This window comes from Bombus flavifrons, chromosome 1 (assembly GCF_040668555.2).
Source record: "Bombus flavifrons isolate JBK064 chromosome 1, iyBomFlav1_principal, whole genome shotgun sequence".
In the NCBI taxonomy this organism is placed as follows: Eukaryota; Metazoa; Arthropoda; class Insecta; order Hymenoptera; family Apidae; genus Bombus; species Bombus flavifrons.
Window position 1 is genome coordinate 11,377,392 of NC_138442.1, and position 27,906 is coordinate 11,405,297.

The 27,906-nt window shown below is 41.3% G+C and overlaps 1 protein-coding gene and 1 long non-coding RNA gene across 2 annotated transcripts in view; both read right to left on the reverse strand.

The window, feature by feature from the left end:
- twz (BTB/POZ domain-containing protein twz) overlaps window positions 1-15,192 on the reverse strand; it is a 39,228-nt gene extending 24,036 nt beyond the window's left edge. Inside the window, exon 1 of the mRNA XM_069127424.1 lies at window positions 14,967-15,192. The gene's annotated coding sequence lies outside the window, so the exon portion shown is untranslated. The remainder of the gene's footprint in view (window positions 1-14,966) is intronic.
- A 4,944-nt stretch (window positions 15,193-20,136) lies between these two features.
- On the reverse strand, window positions 20,137-21,358 carry LOC138183089 (uncharacterized). Its single transcript, XR_011173981.1, has 3 exons — window positions 21,255-21,358; window positions 21,107-21,175; window positions 20,137-20,961 (listed from the first exon to the last, which is right to left on the reverse strand). It is a non-coding gene; the product is annotated as an uncharacterized LOC138183089 (long non-coding RNA).
- Window positions 21,359-27,906: the final 6,548 nt, after the last annotated feature.

A 27,906-nucleotide genomic window follows, 5' to 3' on the forward strand; every position in this document is an offset into this window, starting at 1 on the left:
GTTGAACTACTCTAATCTATACGTAAACTTTCGTAAGTTTCTAAATGTTCAGATTCTCTAAATTACCTTGTGAATAAATAATGTTGAGAGTTTGTTTCAAGTCGAGAAACGAAGTGTCTTTCTTCTTTTCAAGGAGGCATTTAATATCTTTAAAAAAACATTTGAATAATTCGGCGTTTGGAAAGCTATCTGCGTTAATGCGCGCATCTGTCGTTAGTGCATTTCATTAACCCTTCGTGTTCATAAAACGACCATGAACATGTACCTACCCGCGTGGTCTTTGCATTGCAAACACCCGTTTGCTCATTAACTTCCTCTTTGCTTTTCGTTTGCATCGATTTTCGGTTCCAACCAGTTAGTACCATCTGGTATTTGAGAGGGCTTTGCTCTCGATTCACAGCTGTACGTGTATAAGAGCTGTTTCACCGCGAGGAACATTCGATTGTGTCGATTACGATCAACAATCTGTTGTAATTACGCTTGCTCGCTTTGATCCCTGCGTTCCAGAGATTCCACGCATTGCATGTTCTTTCTGTACTTATTAAGAACTTACTTGACGAAGACGTCGTTACGATGAATATGCGATAGCGTTTTTGTCATTAATGAACAGATCCTCTTCATTCAAGGAGATTCAATAAAGAATTTTATTGATATTTTTTATCGCTATTTCTTTATTCATTTAGATTTTACAATTTTATAGAGTACGAAGAAATTATGGAATTTATAGTATGACAATGAATTAAATCTGTCTTGAAATTACAGAATTTCTTGTGTATTTCAAACTTGTGCAGTAGACTTGTATATCTATCGTCTGATACATCTTTTACATCTTGACAAAATGATATTATACTTTTTAATAAATTATATTTGGTTTTAAACGGGTTGAGATGATCAATTAAGATCGAAGCAATAGTCGTGTCACTTTATCTTTAACGTGTTTAAGTCACAAATTTGCTCGTATTAAATAATTGATTACCCACAATCGTCTCACCTTAAAACTGCAAGAAGAAAGAAAATAAGAAAGCCTATTTACTCTGCTATTTATTTTCAGCAAAACTTTAAATAATCCCTCATTAACATGAGCTCGATGGTTTGAAACGAGCGAGCATACTGTACAATCACAGCTTCATTAGCAGTACTAAATCCTCGCAAAACAATTGCTCACGCTTTCACCGAGTCGTAAAAGACGTTCAAACAAAACGCCATTACGTTAACTACATACCACTTACGTCACCTCTAATCGTCACTCACGATCGCTTTTCAAGCGTGTCTACGCTCGCGTCTTCCCTGTTGCTCGTCTCGTCGCCGTGCGAAATTATTTCGTTCAACCTTCGAAATCCATTCTCCACGTTCCCCTGTAATTCCGCGCGGCTGGCTTTCACAGAGTCATAAATTTTCAGTACGTGCCACGCGACTATTCGACAGAGGGAAACGGCAGGAAAGACGTTAACGATCCGCACCGACGCCGGTAGGTACCAGCCGTAACTCGTAACCGTCTTTTCAGAGAAATTAGTCGGTGTGACCTGTCGTTATTTAGCGAGGATACCGCGCGAAACGCGTGCTTTAAAGGGAAACCCAGCGTTCTGCTAATATGTCACGTATATCCTTGTGCATTTCCGCCGAGGCAGCACGGATTTTCGCGCTTCTCGCGGCTGGAAAACTGGAACGACGCGATTGAATTCTTTGTATTTTATACAGTTGCTCTCGGGAGCATTTCAACACTTGTAGAAACTTTTTACGAATATGTTACGTGCGTTGTACAAAGCATTTTACAATTTCATTGACAGCGCGATCACGAGTATCATGATGGTATTTGTAAAACTTGAAACGAATTTACAAATGTATATAGAAGTTATATGTATACCGATCTTTTATTAAGCGCATATTTGTAATAATTGCCATAATTCTATATACATTTTCCAATTGGCTTAAACTTTTAATTACGGAATGCAACCGTCTTTCATTACGTACTAACGATATTTTAAAAAGTTTCATATGGAAGATATAATATATTCGTAAATATTTTTCGGGGTAGATGTTCGAAAACTTTCGTTTCGTATCAGAGCAGCAGCTAGTTTGTACAAGCCTGTTACACAAGTTAGATACAAAACATAAATTCTATAGTTACAAGAAAAAATATTTGATTTATCGTAATTCTAAGAATATTTCAATTTCGCCAAATTCTATAAAAATGATAGAATTTGAGTTAGAGACAGAAACAGTTCCATAGCTTAAACCAAGATTATTTAATTAATCGTAATACCACCATAAGCGTAATTTCGTTTCTGCAAGAGTAATGTCTTCCGGTAAGAGAACTGCGAGGAGAGATACAGCATTTACATGCTCAAGTACTACTTATGATTGTTCATACGTAAAGATTTCCAACATTATCCGTCACCTATATAATTACGCATTTCTGTCGAGGCTACACGGGTTTTTGCATTTCTCGTTTTCTTTCACGCGACTCGCGAAAACTGGTACGACGCAATCGAATTGTTTGTATTTTACAAGCGTTCTTGCGTCGATCAGCGACGCGTGAAAACGACCGCGTTCTCCATTTTTACAAGTGTCTTTCGCTGGCGTTCGTCGCCTCCGATGAAATTACCGCGTGTCCGGACGATAATAAATCCTGTATTCGATTAATCGAACCGCATACCGATGGAAATCTGGTTTTCGACGATGAAATATCGCTGAAAGGATTGCCACTTTCCTCGTTCATTGGATAAATGAATTTCACTCGACGATCTGCTGGATTTGGAATGATAATGAATTTATCATAATGAGGTGGCACGTTCGGTTGAAAGTGGGTCCTCTATTAGCGAGGAAAAGCAAGTAAGTAAAATATCCCGTTTACTATAATGCAATAACGACGGCACGATCTCGTCGAGTTGCGTTTTATCAACTTTCATTCGACTCGACTGGAGAACCTGGTTCGTGCTATCGAGTGGCAATTATCAATCGAGGACGAATTTGCGACTTGTGATCTTTGTTTCGTATATTTTCATGAAAAATAGAATACGGACAACAGAATACAGGAGAAAAACATTACGCTAATTCGTGAATAACTTGCTATTTGCACTACTCGTATACAGAGAGTTTGTATAGCTGTGTAAATTTTAAATATGTATTGAACGATTGATGGGAAATTATTATTGTATTATTAGAAAGTTATTATCATTAGAAGTATCACAGGAAACTGAATGAAATATTTATCGAAGATTTTCTTCGTTTAACACGAAATCTTTCCTAATGTCAAATTTCCATCTAGATTTCATTATCCTCTATAAAGCCGGAAATATTTGGACTGCAACAACTGAACGACTAAATAAAACTTCGATAGCAATTCCTAATTTCGAACTTCGAAAAATTCATTATTAAACGGTATTCTTTTTATATAGAACTCTCTTGGAAATTAGATCGACAACGATGGAAAATCGAGTATGTCGACTGCGGAAAACCGGAAGAAGACCCCTAACGCGTATCGTTTCGTTGATTAAAAGATCAAAGGGTTATCGCGATTTTTGTCAGGACGTCCGCCGAAGAGCGTCCTTGACTAACGGTACACTTCCTGCTAGCGAGCTTTCGCACTGACCTACATCCGCCAGTTCGCGAGTAACTCGTTGGTTTCGTTGATTGAGGATCGGTCAGGAATGGCACGGTAGTTATTACGGAGTTTAATAAGCGTCGGTGTGCTTTCACGAGATAGATGAAGCCCTCTTAGTTAATCGTGTGCACGTCAGAAGGATGTGATGTAATGAAGATGAAGAAGGAGAAGAAGAAGAAGAAGAAGAAGAGGTAGAAGGGGTAAAGGGAGAAGAACTGGACGGGAATGTGTCGCGTGTAGATCATGACGCTGGCTTTGTGGAGAAAGATGCGAAACGACGATGAGCATGCTGGATTTGTAAACGTTTCTTTAGCGAGGTAATCAAGCAGAAGCAATTTTCCTTGATGAGTAGAGAATTTTAGCATAGAAGTTACTTCCATTCTTGAGGGAGCTTATGGCGAAGAAACGTGGTGGAATTTCCGCTGGAGAATGTACTCGTGCTAGTTACGATTAATATTTAAATCTTGGTTCATTATCGTCGAACCTTCATCGGGATATCGAGCTAAAATATATAATTTGCCCGATTTAGAAATCATTATAGTTATTGCATTACAAGAAGCAAAATATATGTTGGGTACTTTGAAGACTTCATAGCGAAGTTTCGAAACAATTTAAAGACAATGTATTTCCATAAAATTAGCAGTTTTATAAATAATGCATAATAATGAATTGGTTATTTTGGTAGGATTCTGCAATTTATCGGATAGCTTTGAAAGCTTCTACAAGTCTTATCACTTTCTGCGACAATGAATCTTTGCTAGTCATTTTCGAGAAGAGTACTCGATTTCTTGTTATTGGAAAGCATTTGTAAGGAGCAGAGTAAGTGACGGCTCGGCGAATGGAATTAAACGCTGCAATTAAGAATTCTGACTTCTTACCTGCTTTCTATTGATACAATTTTGTCCTGTTGAAAAGCTTTCTTCCTTTTCATCTTTACCGAGTCCTTTTTAATAGTAGAGTACAACGATGTTTCGATAGAGTTCAGAATTGTTTGACAAATTATAGCATTCCAGAAATCTTCCTAAAGGATACTTACTGAACATACTGTCCTCTTAATCTCGTCAGGATACCTTGGTATCTATCTACGATTAACATATATTCCAATATAACAGAAATTGATAATATATTCACACGAAAATTGAATATGGATTAGTAGAAAATACCACAGAAAACGAATAACGTTATAAAATGCAAAACGTCCGCTTGCAGAGAGTGTGGCACGTATGTACAAAAACTCTTGACTTCATGCGTCACGTTGCAAGAAGCGGCAAAAAGTCGAAATGTCAATGACGGCGTGTCCGCCAGGTAAGGAAAACATGGCAAAAAGATGAACGCGACAGAAGGAGGTAATGTCGCTGAAGGAGTAACGCAAAAGAAACGAAGAGGCGATCGTGTATTCATTGTCCCAGCGATTATCCGTGTACGGTTGCGCAAATAAGCTGAAAAAAGGGAAAGAAAAAGGCTGACATGGCGTGAAGAGCAGAAAGCTGGTGGCACGAGGTACAAAAGAAGGCAAAAGAAAGGAAAAAGAAAGACGAAAGAAGAGGAGGACGAACAAGGAGAGTGGCTCCTTTCTTTGGTACATGTACGTTGCTTCGATAGCGGATGGTCGAAGCGCGTGCCGACCGGTTTGGCTTGCGCTCGCAGTTACCACGAACACTTACGTAGGTAGTCTGAAATTTATCGATGCCACGGCCTGGCACGTAGTCTCGCTCATCCTTTCAGAGCACACGCCAGCGTTTGTCGCTTAATTCTCGTTTAGAGGAGCTTCAATTAAGCCGCGATACATCATGGAAGGGTAGGCAGCATCAGCGAGCAATCGATCTTTTATTAAGGAAACATGAAAACGCTCGTGTGCAGTTTCTTTGCTGCGTGAGACAAGGCGTGTGACAAGTACGAAAGGCTTTATCTTTTAGCAGCATGTAGTAAATGTTGCTTTCCGACAAGACATTGATTTGGTCATTTCAAATTCGAGATAAGTAAGTTCGAGAATTGTTTTTCCTTGTACATTATTTTGTTTAAAGAGTTTCTTCGTTCGTTCGATGATATTCCTGTAGAAACTATATTCTATATCTTTCGTGGTAAAATATGTAAGAACGCGGGTTTTGACTCATTTTTGTTTACGATTACAAGTTTGGTTAAACTATCCCGAAATAATTATAGATTGTGATTAATATGCAATGATAGAAATGATGTATCGATTGAGACGATTCTTGCTTTGAATAGGGATTTTCATTTTAAAATAAGTTTATCTCGGAACAACATTTATTATGGGATAATCTGATGGATTTGGTTTTATTCTTCTCGTAAATGGAAATGGGTTGTCAATGAATATGCACATTGGAGTATAGTTGTATGCAGTCACAGAGACAGAATGTAGTATAGTATTACTCTACAAGCTAAAAAATTTCACTTTGCCTGGAAAGCTAAACTCAATATCAATTACTCAATGCCTGTTTTCAACCAGGCTTACTATTAATTCATTTTACATAAGTCAACTCTTAACACATCCCGTGATCATCACCATCATTAATAAGTGTTAGCGGGTCTTACCAGCTTGCCATGTCAAAAAAAAAAGAGACTAAATACAGTGTACGGAACGCTGCAAACGCTATAATTACCTTTAATTATTTCTTGCTAATGATTTACACCAGCTGTCAACCCTTTAAAGTAATTGTATTACGATAAGGAGTATAACTCGCATCGAACGGCGTTTGTTCAAAGACGAGGGTAAACAAAAAAGTAAGTTGATAGTTAAACCGAGCGTTGCAAAGGTAGCGTTATTAAAAGCTAGTTAGCGAGTAATACGGCCATTATTTTAACTACGTATTCGGTATCGGGCAAAGTTGTTCTAATGATCGACTAACTGTACGCGATAAAACAAATTACACAACTTTCAACGAATCGTTACAGGTAGTTGAATCTCGCGTGCGAAAACAGCTTGTACGATACAAGCACTCGAACGATCGCACGAGTTTAGCGTTACTTTACCAACAGCTAGGCTATTCTCACATCGCGATTGTTTGGACAATTAAAGAGCGACTAACGGTGTCACTCGGTGTCATCGTCGACTTTTTCCTTTATGCAACATTAATCTTCTGTAATCTCATGGATTACGACTACGCATTGAAAGCACTAAACGTTCGTCAGATTTGCACCGTTTCATCCTACGCGTGCTTTACGCGTGATTTACGGTGTACTCGCGGATAAGGTTTAATCGCGTCAACTCTATCTGACGGCGTAGAATTTATCAGCGTCTCGTATTTTTGCCCGAAATCCAGCATCCTAACAGTCCGCTTCGCCTACGGAAAGTCCCCTTTTATTGGCGAATAAATCCCTGTCGGGTTCCTATATATTTTTCATTGATCACGACAACCGCGTACACGCGCACGTGCACCAAGCAGCCGCGATGTAAATCTTTCCGAGCCTCGTCTATCCTAAGAGATCTTAGCACTGTTGGTATCTAAACGTGTATCCTTGTATCCTTGCAGTATTTGTTTTAAACTGTTATTCGACAGACTGTCTGCTCGATTACGAGTTTTGGCGTTCCACGCATTTTATGTTGCATTATGATATTATCGAATTCAAAAATTTGGTACGAAGATGTTTGGCGTTATGCATTGAGTTGTTAGAATATGAAAGGAGATTGAGTCCATGAATTTGGGCAGGTTCCATTTAAGCACATTTGGACGAAACACGGAGATTAATTCTTTCCATTAGATTTGATGAAAGCAAACGATGCACCGTGAAATTATACCGCTGAATTGTTAGTGGTTTGACAGCTTTATATTTCTTATGACGCAATGTATATATTATGATTACTGCTGCTATGTATTATCAGATCCTGTAGTTTTGTAATTAATACCGCGAAATCGTTTGTAGTAATCTTTATTAGACAGTTAACTCACTATCATTCTCTTAAAGAGACGGTATCCATCTATCGAGTAAATTGAATTAACCGTTTGCCTTGTAATATATCACGATACTAATGATATTGTATTACTAATCGATACTACACGCGATATACATTGAAATTTAAACTTGACAAACACAAACGAGACTCTCACATAATCCACAACTATAATATATAAGACTCTCGCTATCCCACGGCGAGGGGTTAAGAAACCCCACCAATAAATATAAATTACCTATCAGGAATGAAGTAAACTACCACTCGAGCCAACAAAAAGCGCTTATTATCGCTCAATTATACCGCCAACGCAACATACGTCGTAACATTCTTAAAAACCGATCGAACACGATCCTCGGAGAAAACATATTCGCTCGGCACAGCCACGACCGATTACAACAAATTTTATCGGCCGAATCGGACATAACTTTGGCCAACACTGGCACAAAGCGGCGCGACCTAAACGCTTGTCGCGAGTCAGGACTCTCCTGCGCGCCTCTTTTATAGTCGAATAAATCCGTCCGTTCGATTTTTCTATATTTTACCGTTTAAAGTCGTCTTAACGCTGACAACACACGCGGCAGGATACAGAGCTACGAGAAGGATGTTGGTTGGCTGGCGACTCTCGCGGTGTAAATCTCTAGCTTGGTCGTGCTCGTTGTGCCTGGTGGCGATACGTCGTGGTGCAGTCAGATACGACGTAGGTATATCTACCTACGAGGCGGTTGCACGCGTCGTTACTTAGGCTGGTCGACGCCAGGTATTCAGAGAGGCAGGCCACGGCTGCCCACGTAACGCGGCCTGGCTTGTGCACAAGCTCGCGGACAGACTCGAGGAGGCACTCCCGACACGCGCCAATGCATGTCTTGCTCCATTTCATCCTCGCCTATTCCCACCACTTACTCACCTACTTACCCTACGAGACGGAAACTCTGACCGAGACGTGGCGCGTTGTAAAGCCACGGACCGGCCGAGAATGGAATTTCATGCGGTGCAACACGCCTCTTGCAACACGCGTCAAGCGCGATGTCGATCTACCAACTGTATACGCCTTTTATCGCGTTCGTTGATATCGTTGCTGGGTTTCCTCGCGACTTTGCCTTCACGTGCTTATTTCTGTTTATGTATTATGTCTACGAGTGGATTTATCGTTGAGGGTTAAACATTCTGCGTAAAGGAATTTGTAGACGATTTTATGATAATGTCAGCGATTCTATGCGCACCGGTTGTTTTAATATCGAAAGGTTAAGATTTATGCGTTTGCGAGTTTTCTTCACATTTTTGCCTCGTATATTATAATAGGCAATTCTATTCATCGATGTTGCTTTATCTCGAAGATTACGAGTTTTATGTCGAACAATTGGTTTGTGGTTTTGTTATAACGCGATATAAGTTGAGTACCACTTTGTCTTATCATTACGGGTTAAGGATATCGCAATAAAGGAGCTTTTTGAGATTTTCTATATAGTATAGGCAATTCTATCTATCTATACTGCTTAATCGCTCGGAAATTATGATTTTTCATGTAGCTTCTACGCTCAGGTGTTGCTTTATCATTGAGAGATTAAGAATGATTCGCACAGGAATTTCCTTCAGATTTTGTGCTCATATGGGTAATTATACGCATATGTGCTCCTTTACTGTTGGAGGATTATCTCGGATTTTGCAGCACAAATCTTTTTGAAATTCTCCATTCTCATAGGCTATTCTCTGTTTAGGAGTGCTTTGTCATTGACGTTAAGGATTTCAGGTAATGGGATTTAAATGCAATTCCGTGCTCATGCGTGTGGTCCTTCGTCGTTGAAGTTAGGGATTTTGTGAAAACGCGTTTCCATGTGATTTTGTGTCTATATGAATAATCCTACGTACACGTGTTGCTTTCTCTAGAACTTAGCATGAAGGGATTTTCTTGAGATTTCGCATTCGCGCAGTTGATTCTATACAATACACGCACCTATAGTAGAACTCTGTTTATCTGAAGTATATAATTAGGGTTCGTATAATAAGGAATTCCAACAAATAGACTCAGCCAGCAAGAGTTCATTTAATCGAGCCAAAACTAAAATTTCATTCAAATAGATCGACTTCCTATAAACAGAGTTTCCATATTGCATTAATGTGATTCTACATAAAGTAAGCTTATTACGATTTCTCATTTTCTGGTATCTTCGTGTTAGATCGCTCGCTTTCAATGGAAATCTTGAAACCCGAGAAAAAGAAACGTGACACGATCTATCATGTAAATCCAAAAATCTCCAGATAAATCTGACACGTGTATCGTAATCCCTGACAGTTTCACGACCCGTACGATTCATCCGCAGATACGTCTGTCAACAACAAATCAAACCGAAAGAGGATTTAAAAATGATCGCGTCTCGAAAGTGACAGAAGTATGACTTGGAAGAGATCGATCGATACAAGATCAGTTGGCGGTCGAATGGATGTAATCACGGTAATTAATCGATTGGATAAGACGCGAGGGAATGCTACGCGGTCGGTGGTCGTTATTTTATTGCTTTGGTAATGTGCCGACGATTCAGCCACATGTTGTTGGTTGGTACTCGGCTGTTTTGTAATCCGACATTGCTGTTGCAACGTGCATTACGTAGTTAGATATGCTTTACGACCCTCGTTCGAGGAAGATAGATTGATAATCGTACGGTAACCGAGTGTTCGACTACTGTAATTAAGCTAGTAATTGATTTATTAACGAACTATGATTATTTTAATTGCACTATTTCATATTCATGTCGATTGATATGGAATTAGACATATAACAATTAGTCGAATTTAGTTTTCAAACTGCGAGAAGCATTACCATCGAACGTTCTATTTAAATCTAGAAATGGGAAACGGTGCGGAACTGTTTGATTTGCCTCGATCGTAAAGTCCGATAAATATCAAAAGAAATCAGTTTGCTACCGATGATTAAAATCTCTGCTCGATTACAATCGTTAAACGTTTCCAGTTTCCTTTCATGTTGATATTATATTGTTACGTTTAGTCGATACCTTATTATCGTTCATTTCATTCAACTGTTCTTTCTCTGTTTTGTCTATTAAAAAGTTCATCGAATGAAACATCGTGCATAACTCGAAAACTCCAAACGTCCAGGTATGCTACTCTACTTTTCGAGATAGTTCTATAATCTCGGGTATCAAAAACTTATTTGTTAGAAAGAATTATTTTGCTTTCATTCACTCATGTCACAATATAATTAACCTCATAAATTTCTTAAAACGGTATAGTTGTTTTATTTCAGAAACCAATAACTTAGCTAGAAGTTAACTAAATGTAATTAAACGTTTCGTTATTCTTCCAACAGTGTGCAAAACACGGATGAGTTATTCTTTGCAGTTGTTACAAACAACACTGCGATGATATTATTACGAAGCAATGAGATTAAAACAAAATTCATATAGAATGAAATATCGCTTCTTATAGCCATTGAAGTTTTTGGAGATTACCAGAAACATTCTCAACCTCTATAAACTAAAAATGTTTTCAATTCGGAAGGCAGCGTAGCGGAAGGGTTAATGTTTTAATTTACTCTTTGGCTGTATCATATCCATGCGCTATACGTACGAGTATACGCGTAGGTTTGTGCCGCGCGGATCACGGGGCCCGATATCTCGGACAAGGGAAAATATTTACGGGAAAATTTCGCCGTGGGTGGCGCGGCTTCATGAATAATTTCGGTCCGCTGGAGACTCGTCAGCCGTCGGCTAGGTGCCCCAGGCGCTCGGTTCTAATTACGGCAACTGCAGAGCTCGTCTGCGCCTTGGGCGATCCCTCGGGTCAGTTTCCAACCCCCGTTTTCCTATCCCAGCACAATTTCCGCAGAGTCCACATCCCTTCCACATCCGTTCTCTGAAATGCTAGCGGGTGCTGTACCCCTGCCTTCTCCAACTGCCTGCGAACCACCCCTTCCATTACCCTGCTTTTGCTATCGGTATACGTCGAGTACCTCTGCCGCGGCACCGGTAACCGGTTTCAAAAGTTTCCAGTACCAGCGTCTCCGCCGTGTTTTCCAATTTCGTGAGGATCGTCTCGCGATTCCGATGTTCCAAACGCTATCGCGATCCGGTTGAATTTCCCGCGGAAATTCGTCGAGAGACGCGTGTTCTTCGGTTTCTACAACCTCCTTTTGTTCGTTCTTCTCTCTCCTGTCGCGCTTTTTGTCGATGTGTTTTAGTGTCGTTTTTTATCGTGAAAATGTTTGGTTCCTATGGAAGCGCAGCGAGGTGATCGTAATATTTGACGTTGCCTCGCGTACGATATATCGATTGTATAGGAATTTAATGGAGTGAGATAATGTAGTGATACGCGCGTGTGATATCTAGCGTATTGTACAGTCAAATTATTTCCGCGGTTCTCCAATTTTTATGTAGCGGTATTATCCTTGTTTTTATGTTTACAGAAGAAGTTTTTACGTTTTAAGAAAAGCTTAAAATATTTGCCTATTGTTACGTTACTACGGATACGTATGTGGATGTATGGGAGAAAGCAAATCGTTGGAAAGACGCGTGACGAAAGTACGGTAGTCGAACGGAAGAGACAAAACAACCTACTTTATATTCTTCCCCGTTGTTTCATTTGCTTTCAACATCATCACTCTTAAATATTGCCTGCTATTGAAAATTCTTCTCACAATGCCATTCTACATCCACACAGAAGCTGCATCTTAAAAACAGATAAATAAGAAACGAAGAGAGAAATCTAGGGTAAACATATGTATCTCCTCTTTATGAATGAAAATTGCGTCACGGTGAGTGTCTAATTAGAATAGAGAATTCACGACAAAGGAGTATCTCACCAACGCAATGTATAAAATACCAGGGCAATACGAGTTGTGTTGGTAATTGAAAGTTAGTTGATATCGCGATTGTCAGACTCGTGACTGATGCGAGTCTCGCCACGGGCTAACCGGATCTTCTTAAGAAAAGAAACGATACTCCCCTGGTTCGATGTATCGAAGAATCGATCGCGCGGAACGGTTAAAACGAAGAAATTTCGAGGCAATAACGCACCAGTTCTTTGAATTGGTAACGAAATTAATGGATACCGGTAAGGAGACACGTGGCGTACGTGGCGAAAGATAAATCGCGTTCACCGTTTCGTCATTTTCTGCCACGGTTTCGAGAGAAACGTGCTTCCTCTAACGTGAATGCGTGGGCCTCCATACGAACCGTTACTTCGCTTTGTCACGGATTGCACGTCTCCGGATGACAGCACGGTAATTATTTCAGATAGCAACGCGTCTTAACGAACTGGAACGTTTTCTTCCACGGTTCGAAAGCTTTTGAACGTTCGACGTTCGATACGGTTCGATCGCTTCCTCGTAACTCTCGAAACGCCTCACGCGAGAAAATTTAAGAGCTCGTCCTCGTCGAGGCGGTTCTCGTAAACTCGAAGACACGAAACGCTTTGGAGAGAGAGTTTTCCTTCCTTTCTCCTCCGCCTCATTCTTATTCCTTTTCCTTTTGTTGTATTTTCTCTCGCGTGTTTCTCTCGCTGGAATAACATCCCACGTTGAACGTGACTGTGTAGGAAAACGAACAGGAATTTCGTTCTATAGCTTTGTTATAGGAGATGATGTTGTGTGAAGTTTTGTGGAAAAGATGTTGAGACTGTACGCGTAATTTATTCATCTAAGATTCACGCGTGCTGAGGAATCTCGTCGTGTTTCGAGAATTATGATGTGTACGGTAAATGATGTTGATGTTTGTTAGGACAAAGAGCAACGATCTAATGTTCTCTCGAGGAATTACGTTATCAAATACTGTTTAACGACATTTATAGAAATATTTTCTCTCTCACTTAGATCAAAAACGAAATCAGTCAAATTCCAAACTGCAAGTGCTATTATAATTCACACATTGATTCTCACGAAAGGGAAAAGGAAATAAGAAACACAGAAATAGAAAGTAACGTATTAAATTACATATTACAAAGTACAAAGCGGTATTTCAAGCTACTTTTCAAAGCCTATATAATTCAAGGCTTTCCAATTTTCTTTTCTATTAGCTCTTGTCAGACGTTCACAATCTACAAAAAGAAAGAAAACTAAAAACGATGTATTAGCTCTAAACTGCATTAACTCTCGAAAGCGAATTCCGTGCAACGCGGCACGATATGTCACTGTTGTGGACGCGAGATGCATAATTGATCATAAGTATTGTTCGATGACGCCGGAATGCAGCCAACGATTGAGCAATTTCATTGTGCCTTCGCTACTCTGTCTATTTGTGCATCCGTAGGATACTGTTCAAATGTTACGACTTACGCTTTTTCCTCGCCTCTACAAAGTCGCGAGATCGTCATCCTATCGACTCCGCATAATTATCCTAATCCATGGACGTTGTTGATGGTTTGTAAGTTGTTCGACGTTCGCATTGTGTAGTGAGTCGCGAAGTAGATACAATGGTTGCAGAAAGTATTTGCATATACTGTTATTTATTAATGAAACATTTTCATCGGCCTGTATGCTTTTCAGTGTTGCAGTATCAAATTTTTGTAGCCATATGAAGGTACTATTGAATGATTCGAAACTTACTAACTTGGGTCTAATTAATTGGTACGTAAATGTTGTAATAAATATAACGGTGTGCAAGTAATATTTATAAATATCGTACAATCGACGAAGTATACTGATATTAAATGTATATAAATTTATGGTTCGCATGAATGCACGATCGATTTATTTTGACTACTACTCAACCATGCACTATTCATTAATTACTTGCTTCAGAAATATCGAATCACATTTACGCTAAAGTAAGTAGATACTCTGGATCTAATTCTTTATATTTTAGTTTACGTAGAATCTTCCGAAGAACGTGTTAGTATCGTCGAATAGAGATTAAACCGGTAGCTGATGAGGGGAGAAGTACGTTGTGTGCTATCTGGTAACTGTGTCTAGATAAAATGTTCTGCATCCTATAAATTGTTCACCGGTTGGTTAGTTGCCGTGCAGTTGGCGCAAAAATAAAACTACTGATTAGATAAATCGGGAAGGAACGAGCGTTCTAGGAAGCAGCCTAGCTTCGTACATTGTCTTTTTTCTTACTTTTTGTAATCAAAGTTTGACAATATGCCAACGATCCGATTATAAATCCGCATACCTCATCGGTACATTTTTCGCATTGAAAAATTATGCATTACTCTAAAAAAAAGAATATATATATATATATATATATATATATATATATATATATATGTATATATAGAATATATTATTCCTATCCCTAGCAATAGAATTCGTTTTATTAAAAATAGCACCTATAGATTTTTAAACGATGAAAGTTCTAGAAATACATCAGAAAAATAATTCGCCTCGCTTCAAGTTCAACGAATTAACTCAATTTACTTAAAAATATTAAGAAACATTCATACTAATAATTCAATATAAATAACCGATAGAAGAAAGCAAGAAAATAGTTGAACACTCACCGTTTTTGACACGTGGGCTCCAGGTTGACGGTTGTTCTCGTGTCCACGGCGACGACTTAAAAAAAATCCCCCGACTTTTCACCAGGAAAAGAAAAACTCAACACTTGCTTCGAGCCACCGTGGAGGTAACGCGCGGGAAACTCGTGTGTCACGCACAGATCCACGTGGTCACGATTCACGTGTCTTCTTTCGGGAGGTAAAACGAGCGCGAGCCGCACTCCACTGCAGCTTTAATGGGACTGAAGTGTCTTCGCCGGCGTCACAGTGTTCGCGCTACTTCCACCACCACTGTAACTACCTCTACCAGCGCAACCACCACCTCTAGCCACCTCGACGTCGCGTTGGTCTTCCCCTCTCCAACGCCTCTTTCTTCCTTTAATATCTCTCCCCCTCTCCCCCCTCTCTCTCACTCTCTCTCTCTTATTCTCTCGCGGCGTTTTGGTAAGCGCCCTGAGCTTGCAATCCTCTTCACCCTCGAGGTCATCCTACTCTACTGTGTGTCAATTGGCTTCAACCCCGTTGGACGCCCTGCGGTCAATTCGATATTCGCGGCTATCATCGTCACAACTACCATTTAGTACATTTTCTTTTACACAACTTCTTTATAGCCAGCTTACGGTTCTCTTATCAGATTCGATCTGTGCGTTAGATTCATCATGACGATCGACATCCATATGTAAACATTTTTATTCTCTATCGTTCATGTATATAATTTCAATTTTATTTGCTCGGGTGGCGAGACCTCGGTAGATAGCCGAGCAACTTTGTTGCGATGCAAATGAAATTTAATCAACGGAGAAACAACTTCATCCCGTTTGCTGCCCGAGGTATCTCCTCGGTGTTTCGATCCCTTAATCCGATGTCTAGCTTCTTTAATTTAGATTATCGCGTTCGTCATCCTGTTCCTCGTTCTATTTCTTCAGTACTCCCTTCCTTTCTTTTTCCCGAGGCGTTTCTCTTTTGATAAGCGCCCGGAGCACGCTTCGGTTCTTCTTATACGCGGACGTAGGTATTCGTCGTCCGTATATCAATTCGTTTCGTCTTTTTTGTACAGTTCGTGCTGTCGATGGCTCTTTCACGTTCCTATTTGCCGAGAGACCCTTGTAACAGGCTTAACGATATAGAGCGTACGAGATTCTGCTCGTGTATTTAACGTCTCGATCGACTTTTTCAGGCATAACATTCGCGCGAGCTCGATCGAACGGGCAAAAAAGAGGCGGAAACGGGAGACTCGCGCGATAAGTTACGTCCTCGTGATTGCGACCTCGGCGTCGTGTAATTTTTCCACCTGGAGAAATAATTTGCTCGATAAACAATTTAGATAAATGGTGCTATCTATGCGCCTCCCGTTTATTACCGCCTCGCACTTAACGTTATACTAATAACAATAATTTGCGAGTCCACCTTTAAGTTAACTAATGAGATATTTAGTATGCACGCTATGCCTGGCTCTCGTCGTACTCACCCGTTCATTTACCTTTTTAGCTCGGGCCAGGGGAGTCGCGGTAATTGCACGCTATATAAATTATCCCGCAAGAAGCATTCGACGTCCGTCATTACCGGTGTGCTTGGCGATATTGTCGCGTTTGAGAATGATTGGTGTGAATAAAAGCAATCGATGATTTCACGATTGAAATTACTCGTCCGGGAGAGTAAGTTGTCCCGAAGATTTATACGAAAACTGGATCGATACCTTTCGGGGCCGTCTGTAGCGTTTAATCCTCGGAAGGGATAATCTCCGACTTTCTGTCGATCGACTATCTTCCACTTCCTTTATTAAATACACCTGTGTACGTCTTGTTATCTTAACCCTTTCTAGTCTTCTCCTTTCTTTCGCTAGTATTATCCACTCTACAGACTAAAAAGTTGAAACAAAACTTCTGCCAAGTTCGTTATTAATTTCCAATTAACTTGAGTAAATGATTTTCTGAGGTAATATAGCTATTTTTTTAGTCCAACGGTGTTTTAAGTAAAGAACTTCTTTGAGATAATAGTAAGATAATTTTTGTTAGAGTTTTTTAATTTAACAAGGGGTGCTTCAGACACGTTTCTTTTCCAATGAAATTATATGCTACAGCTGCAAACACTGAGCAAACAATAAGTAGGGAAAGCAAATATAACATTTGCCGAGAATAATACGACGTATATTTTTAACAGATTTTTTTAAAGAGAAAATTTCCTGGCAAAATTCTCAACTGTATGTTTCTTGAATTCTTCGATTCACTGAATCTGCAGTCCTACTTATTGATCACTAGTGCATATATTAAGAGGAGTCTAAAAATCGAAGCCTTTCAAGATCTTCTATACTACTGCTTGCCATTCCAAACTGTTTACCAAACACCGTATACAAACGTTATTTCACAAAGCAATTTCCAATTCCTTACAACCAACGATCCATCCTATCGAATTCCCATTTGCGAAATGCCTCCAAAATACATCATATACCTTTGGAAAATCAGCCTCATGGTCGAGCTAAAATTGTAAAAGGTAAAATAAACAGAATTCCACGTACAGGGCTTTAACGTACAGGGTTTCGGAGGCTCGTCGGAGCCACAGCTGGAGCTTTTCCAAGCGGGCCTGCGATGTCGGGGACTTCGTCCTCGTAAAGTTACAGTTGGTACTTCGCCGATACGATTGGCCATCGGCCATCGAGAATAATGGGGCAGTTGGCGAGGGCCGATATAAAGGGAACCATGCCTCGGCTCGGCTTCGGTGTCTGTCGTATTCGTGTTGCCCGGGGCTAAAACGGCCACGGCCGACAACATCGTTCCAGAATGCCCCGGGCACTTCCAAACCCACCGGACGATGCTGCTCGCATACGTAAACGCTAACTTCGTCAGGGACAAAGTGACGCTCGTGTACGTAACGGTGGACCGAGTCACGGTTCTGGACAACGAAATGCGAAGGAAGAAGGGGGAAAGCGGGGAGGAGGAGAGGGTTAGTTTGCCATTTCGAGGCACATTCGAAATGTTCGCCGATCGACGTCCACGGTTCGTTTTTGTCCACGGCTTTTTGCAGTCGTCCACGGCCCTGATTATCCACTGTCGAGACCGCGAAAGCCTGTCGAAGGAGCGCTTGAGAGCGAATCGACAGGACGCATTAAACCAACGTGGAGAATCGACTCACGTGATTCCACGTGATGCCATCTTCGTCAAACGGGAAATCGTTCGAGGAAATGGTCCGACGTTTTCAGGATTTTTTACCACGCGATCGAACGAATGGATATTGGCACTTTTGGTTATTCCGAGGTAGTCGCCGAAATTCTGTTTCGTTGATAAGAAAATATTTCTGATGTAGAAGTTTGTGGTAGTTTTCCACGAATTTTTAATCGTGCGATTCAGCTGAATGGATATTGCCACTTTCGAGTGGTCTTGTTGAGTTAATCGCTGAAAGACTGTGCTGTTGATAAGAAAGATAAGGCTAAGAAACCTGACGAATTTTTGGATCTTCTGGTTGCTAATTAATTATTAATATATACTTCGTTATGTCCGTATGTTTTAATAATGTGCTCGTATTATTTGTTGTTGCATTGTGAGAGATTTTTAATTTGTTTTTACACCAGTCTTATAGTACAGCGTGGAAAAGAAACCGTCTAAAGAGTACCATAAAGAGGCAATGGAAACCAACGAGAAGGGAATTAATTAGCGCGAATGAAGACAGTTTTGTACTACTTAGTTTTTTCTCTTGGTGGACTGTGTGAGTCATTGTAAGCTTGAAATTTATGCAAGTACTAGTTCGATCCGCGTTAAGTAGATCTGGAACGTCGTGTACAGACATATTCAACTTTACGGATCGTGGAATGTAAGCCAGAAGTTCTATGTTTTCCTGAAATTTAAATTACTCAATTAGTGTCAGAACTGAAATGAATTAACCTTGATGGAATTAATCAATTTTGCTTGCGTATGTCTTGCACAAAAACCAGAAAATTGACAAAAATAAACCTATTGCGTATCTTCTCTGTGGTCTTCATTTCTCTGATCTTGCTTGGCTGATCGATTATCTCGTCCATAAAAACATACAAATGGCATCGACGGGATGATTCGAACGGATAACATTCTATGCTCGTTCTTTTTGAGCGCGAAGAGACGAATGTATTCTGATTCAACTACCGTCCACGGTGATGGATCGATCGATCGAGCTAGCCGATCGTCACAATTCACCGATAGATATATATCGGTGGAGATCGCAAGAAGAGGGAACAGATACGCACTCGACTCGTCCACTCGATTGCATCGAGTGCTTTCACTCGTTGCGTTATCTTTCTAATGGACTAAAACGAACACCGTTTACCGCTAGTTTTACAGAATCACGTGCATCCACGTCGATTTATTACTTATCTTGGTATCTAGCTTTTTCCACTAGCCTAATAGATTGATGGTTGTATACGGCATTCATTTGTCCGTCTGGTAAGCTCATTGGGAAAAAGATTGACGCTTAACGTACGGGACACGTTTAGACGTCATTAAACCTCGTATTTTACGACCACGAGCGTCGTGAATTCATAAAATTCGCCTGTATGATTTGTCGATAATCCATTACACGTTTAATTATCTTTTTACAAAATATTATTAAATGTCACGCTCCGTTAAAACGGCCAAAGAAAATAACATTTTGAACGTTCGAGAAGCTCGTTCGAATCTTTATAATCAGAATGTCGTTTGTTTCTGACAGAGAGAAATTATAATTGTTTACGTAATAGTTTTCAATTTCGGTTTGGACATTGGAAAACAATTATCGCTACGAGTAAACAGTGCCATCATGTAGGGATGAGCTATAATGGTATTGTACGATAAGCGAATGAAAAGAAATGTTTTTAAAACATGGATATACGAATGTGTATAACTTTCAAGACGCGTGGAATCAAGGAACGTTGATTATTTATTTATTCAAGTAAAGGAATTCATCAAAGACTTTGGTCCTCTTCCATAATTCATTTTGTACACCACAGATCCCCGCATCCAAGATTCGGTTTAGTTATTTGTTATCATTTATTTATCATATAAAGCGAATTCTCTGGTGTATACAAAGAATAGTAGTGGAAATAAAATACATAATGCACACGGATGAAGGTCGTAAAATTAGTGCAAAACCCAACGCGAAATCCACGATTTAAACAGTGTGAGAAATATCGTAACCGAATGACTGAATAGATTAAATGACAAATGGACGTTGTTAGCATAATCAATCATCCAATTCGTTTAATTGAAAAACATTACTTATTTAGAAAAGCTGGTTGGAATTGCCTCTAAAAGAAAAGCATCGGGTATCGAACGCATAATTAATCGTTGGTCTCGCGACTGGTATCTCTCAAATGGTTCTTTCGAATGTGTAATTCTCGAGGAAGGACGAGATGAGGGAAGAAGGATACACCGAGTGGCGAGTGCGGGCACAGAGACCAGAAGGAGTAGGGGGCGGTGGAGGACGATGAGGAGGAGGTGGAGAAGGAGTAGGAAGGCAGGCATAATGGTGGTCACATGCCCCGAGGCATTCTTGCCTTCGTCCGCGGAGAAAAGCAAGAAAAGAGACGAACGACAGAGCGTACAACAGAGACAACGATTGCTACGATGAAGAAAGATGAAAATAATGTGATGTTTTTGTATCATACGATATACAGACTGCCGGCATGGCGGACCAGTATACGCCTGAGGCGTCCAGCAGGATGTAACGAGGAGAGTCCGAGTGTTGCCCGTGGGTCCGCATATTTTAGGGAGAAGTCGCTCTCTCTCCCTCCTCCTCTTTGCCCTCTGGTTTGGCCCTACGTGTCTTTGAAACGGGTCGTGTCGTGCCCAAGGCGAGAGCCTCGGTTGGTGAGCCACCTCTGTCTCTTTCTTTCTTTCCACTTTTTTCCTTTCTGTTTTTATCTCCGTTTCTCTGTCTCGCTATTCTGTTTCTCCTCATCTTCTTTTTCCATCTTCCTCCGTCTTCTGTTTCCGTTCTATTTATTTTTCCTCTCTTTCCATACCTCATTTTCTGTCTTCTAGCGGCTGTGAGAGTTCTATTAACACGGAGAATCGAGATAGAAAATGTTATCCATGCAAGACAGAGCAATTAATACTAGGATATAGGACGCGAGTGTTTCTGCGCGAGCGCGTGCATCTCACTTCCCGTTGATATGCAAATCCTCGTCTGTGGAAAATTACCTTGAACCGGGTGGGTGTGTATCCATCGAGCACGGATCGCCGTGAAACGTCACACTTCGATGCAACGCACTGAAACCGATACTTTATTGGATGCTTATCGACTTCTGCCTCGTAACGAACCACGACGTGACTCCTACGCGGTATGTACCTTTTGGAGTTGTCCAGTTTGGTATGCTCGGCTTGACGGTGCATCGTAGAAAAACAAACGATGATTGAATGCTTGTTCGATCGTGGAATCCTTTGTCTTCGAGGAACGTCTCGGTACGAACGATTGTGCGTTATTAATTTCAATCTTGCGGTTAATTACGAGCTCGAAGATCCAGTCAAGCGCTAACTGACGTTTTCCTTTCTGTTTGCCGTGTAACCATGATCATTATGTACGCAGTCACTGATAGGGCTATTTTAGTCTTTGATTTCTAAATGACTAAGGAAACGATGTTGTACAAAGAAGATTATACGATAGTAATTTGTCCATCTTCATGTAGATTCAGAGTTTGTAATGTGTATGTCAGGATGAAGACATCAAGTTCTTCAAAGGGCAGATTGAGTACTTGACGATCCCCTGGAACGGTTCAGATGGCCAAAAAACGTTAACAGGATGACTTTTGGCGGTCCACCGAATTAAGTCACGAGCTGGAAGCATTAAATTCGAAGTAAAGAGGATCCTTTGTCTGACATTATTTCAGCTTCGCAAAATACAGAACGATCTTCGACGAGCCCACGGATTTATGATATTGTAACCGTTTCAGGGTACACCATTTCCCTCCACTTATCCTCCATTCTTGTCAAAGGTTTCAAATATTCAGAAATTTCAGCCTTTAGAAAAGAGAAGGGCCTTCACCGATACTATATCTACTCAAATATTCACCCTTCTACTTCTTCGTCTGTTTTTCTTTTATCGAGGATTTAAAATTTCTAAAAACCTCACGTTCAGATCTCACACTTACACGAAAAAAAGAAATTAATCCTCATCGAGGCTACAGATTCAAAATACAGTATCCATCGAAGTATTCACCCTTCCTCCTGATTTTCTACTTTGGTCCTCGCGATGTGCATCGGTGTCGAGCGTGCACGGTGCTCGCACGTATGTATGCCACCGTGGTCGAAGGGAAAGGAAGGAAGGTAGCTGGCAAACTCGGTCTTTCTCTTGGCTGGTTACGTGACCTCTTGTGGGTGTATGTTTAACCTTTTCGATGGCAGTCGGCAAAGAGAGGAGTATGGCCGGCGGCCCCCGACCACCCCCTCCTGCCACCCACCTACTACCCCCCCCCTCGATCCCCGGATACCGAGCCTCCGACGATCACCCACGCAAGCGAATGTAAATTACCGGAGGCTGTGAATCATTTTGAGAAGATTCCAGACAGCCCCCGGGCTCCTTCTCTTCGAGTCTGCCTCGCGATGCCCCTTTTTCTCTCTTTCACCCCCCTTTACTTTCTTTCTTCGTCGTCAGCCAGTTATCCTCGTTTGGCCATCGTTTCCATCTTCGTCCAGCGTTACGTAAGTCATCGAACGCTCCCTGAGAAAAGGCAGGCGGCTCCCATAGATGGCCGTGGGATGTGCTCTGGGCCTTACTCCCACCTAGCGCGACCAGGACCCCGCCAATAACGTTTATTAACCGCCTTTAGGCTCTCTTTCATTCTCTCTTTCTCTGCTATACGTCCTCACGAAACCTATCACGAATTCCTGTATGATTCGCTATTGCGGTGAAAATCGTGCAATTCATGGTTTCTAAAGTCCTAGCAGAGGGATCCGTGTCTTGGAGACACCGGTTGCATGTGGCGTATACAGCCAGGTTTCGAACTCGACGTACGATAAGATCGAGGATGATATATACGCACGTGCGAGAGGTTTACGGCGTTTCGTTTCGGTCCTTCTTTGTAAAGATGAGTTACTATGGTTGGGATGAGTTAGCCCGTTCAGGTGACTGGCCTTTTCGTAACACAAGTATACGTATAGTATCTTATCGTTCGTAAGTATTAGGATAGTTTTTGTTAAAAATCACTTGTATAAAATGTGACATTTGATTTACAATATCAAGGAAACGATAAATCCAATTAATCGGATGCAAATTAATGGTTGCGAACAAATAAAGGTAAAGAAAAATGGAATAATCATGAATCATATAATCGTTTCATGAAGTGGAATACTCGTTCTTAATTCGTTTTTCGAACTCAAAGTTTCCTAATACTTGGAAGGGATTCATGTGTAATATATCGTGGAAGTTAAAGGTTACTCGGCATACGATGCAACGGAGGCGGATTAGTGGAAGCCAGAAGCCACATATGTTTCCAGACACGCCATGTCGGAATGATAACAACTTGTCAGAACGATCGTGATCGTGCTATTATGTTAGGAGAGAATCATGTTGCGATATATGCACGTATAAAACTGGGACCGCATGATCGTTTTGATCGTCGATCGAAGATCATCTCTGGTTCCGTTTTATCCTCCCGGCGTCAGGATGGAGGTTGTGGATTGCGTGAAGAATCGTCACGATCTCGATGGACGCGTGGAATCGGTATAAAATTCGTATCGAAAGGCAGTTCGCGCATCGACGGAAGGCACCGTATAATTATATTATTACGGTAGGCAGGATGGCCGTATAATTTACGTATTTACGATATGTTTTTTGTTTTACCTCGTGCGTCGCATTAATAATTTTGCAGCCATTATAAAATGAATATAAATATGATCGGTGGCGCAGAATCACGCCGGCACATTGTTATTCGCATGCGAGTGGACTGCATCAGACTAATGACCCCGTGAATTTCAATAATTTCCCCCATGTTCGTTATCGACCGACGAGGGCGTGTTAAAGTCGACGCTCGTGTACGATCGAATTTCCAATAATTCGCGTTCGAACTTGAAGTTACACGAGGGACGTCACTCTGGCCCCGTTGTTCGCCCAGCTTTAAGGGTTAAAGTTGCCGGGAGAAAGGCAGAAGTTTGTTCGAGGTCAGAAAGTTTGAAAGTTGTCGAGCATCTCGTCTTTTCTCTCCTCTACGTTTCCCATTCGCTTTTCAATTTCTCTATCGGGCTCGATCGTTGCGGTCGGATCGTTTTCGTTCGTAACGACAGCTGATAACGGGAACTCTGATTAATGCGCCAGATGTAGAAGCACAATGCGTCGGGCGAAACGAAAGCTTCGTCCTCTCGTTCTGGGATAAAGAGAACGAGGAGCATATTTCGACAAAGGAAACAACCTATCCACGGGCGAAGAAAATTACAGTGTAATAACGCGGGTTTATTTTATCGTCACCGACGGCTATAATTCAATCTGTTCGGTGAGTTTAACGAGGAGGCTTAACCGCAATTAATCTCACACACTCGTCTAATAATTCTCCCATAACCACTCCATTAACCATCACCGGCGGGCCACGCCGTGCTTTTAAACTCACGTGCTTTGCTCCGCTCGCGTATTTATCGTCCTGTACGCTTTTCCCTACGTGGCAAACAAGATTTACTCGGTTAGGCGTCAAAGTTTGGCGTTTCCTCGCGACGCGCAACGACCAGCTCACGGTCTATGGTAAAAGGTTCGGTTATGATAAAAGTAGCCTGCGAGATTATCAAATAAGCAGAAAACTTTTATCGGTTTGTTAAACGAAAATGCGTCACGGTACTCCGCCAACTTTCGCCCCTTTGGCTTTTCTGCTCGCCTCGACCTCACCTCCGCTGGAACCGAGCGGTAATTACGTTCGTTGCAGGTAGCCATCTCACCGTGTAGCTTCATCGACCCGACTTCCAACCGATTCGTGCGCCAATGATAGTTTCCAATGATTTGGTTCGACGATTTGATATCGCAATTGTGGTCACCGATCCGATCGTATTATCCGAGCAATCGTGCGGGCGGAATCGATGTCAACAAACGAAGTAGCGTGATTAATTGGGTTATCGTTTATTTCCAGATCGTTACTCTCTGATAAAACGATCGTGTTCAGGATAGAAAAGAAGAGCGAGGAACAAAAACAGGCTGGATAGACGAAAACAGATTTGTATTTAGTTTTATTTTTCATTGTATTTTTACGTTTTATTCCCTACTTTCATTTTTATTTTTTAAAAATATACGCAAAGTATATCACGTTTTATGAATTTGAATAAATATGTACTGGTCGGTGGTTTGAAATGTTTTTTCACTGCTCTTACAGAAGACCGCACAGGGATAATTTTGCCTCATTCAAATGCCGGGTTATTAAAAACAATTCGATTGGAAAATTCAATAATACCATCGATGTACACATTGAAACGTATAACACAGTTGAAATCGTTATTCCGTGGCTGATTTTGTGCTTGTTTTAGAAACCGACGGAAATTGAATATGATAATATGATTCGATAAATTTGCTTGGAGAGACCAACGAATAGGTAGAATTAATCTTTATCCAAAGACCGTATCGCGATCGTTGCGGAACGATACTTTTCGTACCAAGCTACAACCACGTGACCGTTTTATCACGATTAAGACGAAAGATCGAAAGAAATAGAAGCAATGACGTAGAAAACGAAGACGAGGACGAGGAGAACGATGAGAAGAGAAACAGTAACAGCGGAGAATCGGCGGTGGAAGGCAGCCGAGGAAACGTTGGTAAAGCAGCCCGTTCCCTTTTCTTCCGTCCGTGAAGTCTGCTTATAGGCAGTCGGGTCCCGGGGCGACTCGTGAAGATCGTGAAGATCGAGCGAGACGGTGATACACGAAGAAGGCGCTGGCCCGTGTTGGCTCGCGGGGGCGTTCGAGCGCTTCGAAGCTCTTGCACACGTCGCGAAAGGGAGAGATAGAGGGACGAAGAGGATAGGATTGCTGGTTATAGAAACAGAGACAGAGACAGAAAGAGAGTAGGAAGGTGAATGTAGAGTGGCATGCTCCGCGAAGCTTCGCGGAGAGACAGAGAGAGAATTCTGGTGTATTCTGGAGCGCTCGAAGCATCGCTGAGAACAGCGGATAACATTCTCTCTCTCTTTCACCTTTTCCATATCGTCCTTCTCTAGATCTCACCTTCTCTTTCCCTTCAGCGCCGCGGTCATCTCGTTCTCTCTTTCCCGCTTCGTTTGCCTCTCACTGCAATTAGGGAATTGCCCGGGGTATCTCGCATTCATCGCAAATGCAACCACGCTGACATGAACCACCGTGGTAAAAGTGTGCAATGGGTTATTTTCATGCATTGTTCGCGAAAACGCGGCTTCGGCGAATTAGCTGGCTGTTCGCGTCGAGATCCCGGGTTATCGCGTATCCTGTTCCTGGTTACCTGGACCTGCATGCCTCTTTCGGGGTGTCGAAAGTTTCGTTTATCAGCTGCTTTTCTCGTGTCGACGTTATCCTTCCTCTCTTCCTTTCTCACCGCTTACATACGTGTACCTGTCTCTTCCAAAGAGAAACTTTAGTCGAACACGTTTCGAAGCGCGTTTAAAGGCGCGATCGATGCAAATGACAGTTCACGGGCGGTAGTGAGATTTTTTAAATTGGAAATGCGACTGTCGGTCGTTAATTATTATTGAGCGAACGCTTCGCGTGCAAAAAAACATCGATCGGCGTGTCACTGATTGACGTCGCACAGCGCGACGCGACGACCAGCCAGGTGCTCGAATGATATATCGCGATAGATTAACCCTTTCACAAGCGATCCGCGTTCTCCTTGACGAATCCATGTTAGCCATGTCCATGTAGATGGATAATTGCATCCAGGTAAGAAATCATCGAGGAAAAAGGTCGTATTAAATTGTTCCCTTTTTTGTCGTTTTTATCTTAATGCTGTTCAATTTATTTAAGCTGTAATCTAGCGATGTGTAATAATATTTTTATGTTCAGATAGATAGTTGTTCAGAGGAAATTAACGGTATTTTTGTGTCTCCTATCTATTATTGAAACGAGTTCCCGAGTTATGAAATACCCATGTACTTCACGCGATAATAAAATATTTGGTGTCGTTCAAGTATTTTCAAGTATATTCATAGTTTGTAATTCGTAGTTTTCATGTGTATAATTTAAAAAATTGGGCCTACGTAGGTAACTATTTTGTTAGATATTATAAACTACAGTACATTTTCATCCTCTGCATTTTTAAACCTTCTTTTTCATGAATCCACAAAAATCTGCAGTCAGCTCATTACGTATGTATGTTATGTTAATGAATAGTTTCTCTAAGTGCTTCTGCAATAAATCTTCATAGTACATGAATGTCAAGGAAAGAAACTTGCAACAAGAAACACGGAGTTACCCGCTTCTTCACCTTCTGAAGGATCGCCGAATAAAATCTGACCGAGTCATCAATTACTTTTATCTAGAAACGAAACACGCTTTCGTCAGCGGTTTCTCTCATTTCTTTCTCCCAACCATTCGCCGTTTTTTCTATTTCAAGCAACGACGACGACGATGATCCTCGTGAACCCACCCCTCGAGCCAGACGACTTTTTCTTCGACACCCGAGGCGTCGGTTGTGAGACGCCCGCGAAAAATGGTCGCGCGTTCAGGTACTTCATTAATATTTCATTTCGTTGCTTATCGTTACCGCGGAGCCGCGCCGCGGAGGCGCGCCCCAGGGCATCGTTACTCCCTCCAAGCGAGCATACAAGGCGAACGAAAAGGTGGAGGGCGAGAAAGGCCGAGGGAAAGGGCCAGGGAAAAGAAGGAAAGACAAATATAGAGCGGCGGAACGAACGAGAAGCTACCCCGACTGGAGGCCGTGCTGCACTTTATTACATCGAAAGACGAAATGCAGCAGCTCCGGTAGTTTCTTCGCCCTGCAGAAACAGGGACAAACTTTCCGCGCCCTCCTAATCGTAATCCTCGTTACCATCTCTTGTAAAATG